Source organism: Suncus etruscus, chromosome 6 (genome assembly GCF_024139225.1).
Source record: "Suncus etruscus isolate mSunEtr1 chromosome 6, mSunEtr1.pri.cur, whole genome shotgun sequence".
Taxonomy (NCBI): domain Eukaryota; kingdom Metazoa; phylum Chordata; class Mammalia; order Eulipotyphla; family Soricidae; genus Suncus; species Suncus etruscus.
Genome location: NC_064853.1, coordinates 87,315,573 through 87,321,947, shown reverse-complemented (window position 1 = coordinate 87,321,947; position 6,375 = coordinate 87,315,573). Strand labels below are relative to the sequence as shown.

Here is a 6,375-nt window from a genome sequence, read left to right as displayed (position 1 = left end):
ATAAACAAACAAAACAACCAGATTTTATTAAAATTATACAGTATAATTTGACCAGTTTATGGAAATTTGGGACATATCAAATGTTTTAATTCAAAACACAATATTCTCTACTTAATTAATTTAATGTCTTTATTAAATATTATAAGGTGTTGTTGTTGTTGTTGTTTAAAGTTCTGATATTGTGGGACCAGAGCAATAATACAGAAGGTCAGAATGTCTGGCATTTATTTTGCACTAAGGCCCTCCTGGGTTTGATTCCTGCTGCCTCAAATGGTCACTGACTGCTTGTTGTCCTTGTTACTGCTGGGTGTGGCCAAACAAATGAACAAAACTATCTCAAAATAAAGAACTTAGATTGCTATTTGAGTTTTTAAGATGGCTTTAAATGTGGCTATACATTTTCTATTTTTGTAGTAACAATTAAAGATCAATTAATCTCTAAATATTTTTATTAAAAAATATTTTCAAAATGCCTTTACTAATCTTAAAGATTTATTATAATTTTCTGAGAACAGAATTGTGTCATTAGTAAATATCACATGTTAATTCATTTCTTTTCAAGACTTACAAATTTTGTTTCCTCTTGTCTAATTGACTAGTTATACACTAATACAGTGTGAAATATAATTGGACATCCTCAATTCTGTTCTGATCTCATAAAGACACTTAGTATCATAGTAATGTGGTGATTTTATTACAATTTATATGTAGATACACTTAAGTATATTAGGGCCACGTATTTACATTCCACATGATTTCCTAAGAAATTAAAAATTTCCCCAAAAAAAGGAAATTAAAAAATTTTCTTAACAATTTAGATGATTTACAGTGATTATTGTGTTGATGGTAAGAAACCATGTTTATATATACATGAATATATACATATACATATGTTACCACTAGATAAGATTTTCATTCAGGACAAACATTAGGTTTTGGGAGATACCATAATTGCTTATATGATACTACATATTTCATGTAGGGTTTATATTATTTCTATTATGGGATATATATATTTGAACACAGAGATCATGTATTTTATGTAACATATATTGCATGTATATGTTTAAATGCATAATATGTATGTTTGGATTTATTATAAAATATTTTATTGCAAATATATTATGATCTCTTGTATTTTGAAAATGTACCATATACATTATAAATATAATATATACACTATGCATTATATATTCTATAAATATTACACATATTAATCACAAGAGCTCATGAAAAAATATAAAATATTTATGAGAAATACTAGGATATCTTACATGTTTTAAAAATATTCTAGGGGCCGGAGAGATAGTATGGAGGTAAGGCATTTGCCTCTCATGCAGAAGGCCAGTGGTTCGAATCCCAGCGTCCCATATATCCCCTGAGCCTGCCAGTAGCGATTTCTAATGAGTGTAGAGCCAGGAGTAACCCCTGAGCACTGCCGGGTGTGACCAAAAAGCAAAAGACAAAACAAATAAAAATATTCTAACTTTCTGTGGCTGGTGAGATAGCACCATAGATCAGGCAATTGCACCCTAGATGTACCCCAAGAACTGTCACAGTGATTCCTGATCTCAAAGAAGTCTTGAGGCCTAACAAGGACAATGATTTGATCTTTTTATAATTCTTTACAAAAAATTCGCTGCAAATTTTGTTAATTATAGGACATGGGGTAATTTTTTCTCAAATGGTTATTATTATTTTTTTGTGCCTTCTCTTGATCTGCCTTGACCTGAGTTATGGCCTTCATTATATTTTTGTTCAAGAAATAACTTTTGTCTTTGGTGAATTTTGTGTGTGTCATTGTTTTGTGTTATATTAATTTCTAATATTTTCTTTCTTTGGATTTAATTCATTCCTTTTAAAAAACTTCTGATCACATGGAACAGTTAACAAAAAGCCCTATGCAAAGTAAATCTTAACAAATGTCAGGATCTACCAGTGATTTAAGATTACATTTCAAAATTTTTATTAGGTCTAATTTTATTTATTAATTAAAATTATTTTGAATCTCTGTGTTTTTTCTTTAACTTGTTTTCTTCCAAGAAAATAACTTAAAAATCTAAATATAGAGGCTATTTTTAGTGTTCTGCTTTAAGATTATACTATATATTTGTCTCTTTAAAATGTTTTCTATTAATTATTATTTCATATGTAGAAGCAAAAATATGCAAAAAGTTTGGAAAGATTGTTCTCTTAAAATTATCAATATCTCTCTTACCCTTGCAGCAGTGTGCATAAATATGTAAACTCAAGAGGATTAAGTCTGAAAACTAAACTTGACTACTAATCATTTGCCTTTTGTATCAAAGTTTATATTCTCTTATCAAAATAAAGTTGCATTAGTGAACCTCTAGGTCATTTTTAAAATTACAATTTCATGATTTCCTGAATGTAATGATTGTAATGCTAATTTGGAAAGTTACATCATAAATTCCTTTGTGCTAGGATTGGATTTACTTTCAGCAACTGATACTCAGCAAGAATAACAACACCTTGTCTTGGAACTCCATAAATAACTCACTGAATCACTGAAGTGTTCTCCCCAGTCTATGGCATACTTTCTGCAAGAATGTTCAATAAATAGTTACTGATATATCCTTGAGTACCAAAATGTTTTTTAAAACCTCAATGTTTCTTTCTCTGTCACAGTGGGAACAATCAGGATGGATTCTTGAAATTGCTTTCACAATTTTATGACTTGGTTGGAACTCTTCAATCCACTCTCAAAGAAAAATGGGCATATTGAAGTTTACCTGAGATGAACTCCTGTAAAACTTTCCACTATTATTATTGTGTGATCTTTAGCAGTAGCATGTACAAGAAATGACTTAGATAAAATACCTTCAGTGATTACTCTTAGATGTAGAAAAGTTTTTTTGTAATTTTCTTTGAAACTAGCCCTTCAGTTTTGGTTATGTGGTAGACAATGAGCTCTGTTAGGCCAGATTTGGTATTACTATTTCTCTTTTATAACCATTAAGACCAGTGTTTAGATCTGATGGGAAAGAGAATTGGAAAATTAACAATACTGTGCATATTGTTTTTATTCTTTTTCCAGGCTTGGAGATTTGGGCCACACCAGTAGCCAAAAACTCAGGGTTAACTCCTGGTAGTACTGAGACCATATGGGGGGGGGGGGAAATGAATCTAAAAACATGCTTTGTATCTGCTGTACCATGACTCCTGATCTGAATGTAGAAAACTTTAAGGTAATCACAGAAAAGAAAACAGTTGGATAAGTTGACCACAATAATTCCACAGTGTACTTTAAACACATCTGATATAGCAAACTTAAGAATACATCATTTATAAAACAAAGTAGGAACAGTTTATATTCTTATATATTTCTCAAGTATTAATAAAAAAAGTGATTTTAAGAAAGCCAAACAGAATGAGTATATATCTATTTTAAGTGTAATGTTATTTATTCAATGTATACAATAATTGGATGAAATACTTTATACTAAAGTGGAATTAAAAATATGATGTTATAAAAAACTTCCTTGACCATTTAATTTAATAGGAACTAATCTTCTAAACTTTAGATAAAAATAAACAATAAAAAACAAAAATATAAATCACCTAAGATTAGCATGAAGACAAAAATAAATAATACACATTTTTGATTTCTTGCTAACTTATGTAAACAAGCTTTTCATATAATTTTGTGTTTTTTCTTGCTTGTAGAAATGTAAGGTAAAATCACCTACATCAATGAATCTAATACTTTGGTTAAAGAATTTTTAGAATTATGGAGTTGTCAGGATAAATTTATCCCAGTAATGAGAATTATAAACAATTTGTTTATGGCTATGAACTACAATATGTAGTATATATATAGATATTGTAGTAATGAATAAAATATATTGGAAGTTCTTATTAGTGTTGTTAGAATAAAAATGAAAACAGCTTTATAATATTTTTGTGACTACATTTCTACATATGTAAAATAGGAAAATACTAATAGCACTTTCTTTGTAGATACACTATGATACACTATGTATAGAATACTATGTACATTACTAATTGTTGAGATGTAGGAGAAATTTTTCCCAATCACTGGGTTTTCTTAGGTTATTTAGTTAATCATAACATACTCATATTTGCAAAAAGAAATAAATTTAAAAAATGTGCACATGCGTACTGTAATAATAATAAACATTCCACTTTTTCAGAGATGAAGATATTTCAGTGTGAAACAAGGATATGAGGTTATGGGGCCAAGTGTTATGTTATGCTTTTATCTTTCTCTCAAATGAAGGATGTATTACTGAGATAAGGGACTTGGACCAATGGACTCTTTTTCTGGATAATATCACCCAAACTACTTTATTCTAGGTATTTAGAATAAAAAGGGATTAGTTAGTCAGTGAGTTTGATACAGGGATTGGGGGGGGGGAATAAAAAGTTTAGCATCTAGTGCTGTTACTATTCTCAGATCAAAATAATTTTCTCAAATTATGTATCTACTCAAATGTCTATCTTGAGGAGACCAACTATGAAATCTTGGTGTACTCTAACTTACCAGCTTCACTAATCATTAACTTAATTAAGTAAATATCTTTGAGGATTTTTTCAAATAAACAATAATAAAGGCTAGTTGTTACAATTTTCATGGTTATTAGTGCTGAAAATTTTAAATATAACTATTAAATTGTTGAAATATTCATTAATCATATTTCCATTTAAAAATTAAAATGTCTGGGGCCAGAGCAGTGGTGCAGCAGTAGGGCATTTGCCTTGCACACACTGACTTAGGATGGACCACTGTTTGATTCCCCCACATCCCAAATGGTCCCCCAAGCCAGGAGGGATTTCTGAGTGCATAGCCAGGAGTAACCCCTGAGCATCAGCAGGTGTGGTCCCAAAAGAAACTAATAAATTAAAATGTCCAATTGTCCTGTAAGCATGTTGGTACATTTTCAATTTAGAAACTGAGACAGCTATAAGACTCCATATCTATTTTATTTTACCATGTTTCATTTATTGCTTTTGCTTAAATGACCACATAGTTCAATGAGAGCAATGTGACTAGTTTTAGATATATTTGTGTTCACTGTAACAGTTGGAAGAAAATTGAAAATTGAACTATAATATTTTTTATTTAAACACTGATTACAAAGTTGTTTATAATTGAGTTTCAGTGTTACATTATGTTATCCTTCACTCATGAATGTGTCCTGCCACCAATAATACCCCTACTGAGCTGGCAACTTCCTGAACTTGATCTCTCTGTCTCTCTGTCTCTGTCTCTGTCTCTCTCTGTCTCTGTCTCTCTCTGTCTCTCTCTGTCTCTCTCTCTGTCTCTCTCTGTCTCTCTCTCTGTCTCTGTCTCTGTCTCTCTCTCTCTCTCTCTCTCTCTCTCTTTGGGTCTCGTTTCCTCTTCCATTTTTCTTTTTAGACACTGTGGTCTGCACTACTGTTAATGAAGGGATAGCCCTAACACTTTATCTCCATCCAACACCCAGTTATTTTTCTGACCAGTTTCAATGATCATTGTCATACTGGTCCCTTCGTTGTTCTAACTGCTCTACACCACTTTTGTGGCAAGCTTCCCACCATGAAATGGTCCTTCTGTCTCTCCTCTCTATTGTCTCTGGATATTATTACCACATTATCTTTTATTTTTCTTATATTCCCATAAAGAGTGATTTTATTCTATGTCTAGCCCTCCCCCTATGACTCATTTCATTCAGCATAATACTCTCCATATCTATCCATAAATAAGCAAATGTCATGACTTCATCTTTCCTAACAGCTGTGTAGTTTTCCATTGAGCTTCCATAATATCCAGGAATACCACTCCTAGAGATATACCCTAGGAACCTCAAAATGCCATAGAGTAAAGCCCTCTACATTCCTAAGTTCATCACAGCAATTTACAATAGCCAGAATCTGGAAACATCCAAATGCCCAAGAACAGATCAGTGGGTAAAGAATTATGGTACATCTACAAAATGGAATACTTATGCATATCCAATTTTCAGAACACTAATCTAGGATTCTTATTTCAAATGGCATACTTTGTTGGAAACCAGAATATTTTGGGAAACTATGTCTCAAAGTTTGATAGGTTAGATCATTTTTATACCCTTCTTCAGCTCCTAGAATCCACAATCTAATTTGGAGTTGTTTGATGGGTAGTAGAATGTTTTTTATTAATATCAGCACTTCCACACTTCAGGCATTCAGTGCTATTTTTGTTGTCATATTTCCTTTTTTTCCCCAGAATATGAGGGCTGCATGCTCTGCTCACTTCAGACACATTTGCCATTTACAAGCCTAGAAGTGTTCTCTGACCAATTATTTTCCTCTGTGTATTAGATTGTGAGCTTTCTTTTTATTTAAAATTTAAATACTGCCCTGGACTGCTCC

At 31.5% G+C, this 6,375-nt stretch overlaps 1 non-coding gene across 1 annotated transcript; it reads right to left on the bottom strand.

Annotated features, from left to right (window-relative positions):
- Positions 1 to 2,882: 2,882 nt before the first annotated feature.
- On the bottom strand, positions 2,883 to 3,020 carry LOC126012512 (small nucleolar RNA SNORA61). Its single transcript, XR_007496971.1, has one exon. It is a non-coding gene; the product is annotated as a small nucleolar RNA SNORA61 (small nucleolar RNA).
- Between the last annotated feature and the right edge of the window lie 3,355 nt (positions 3,021 to 6,375).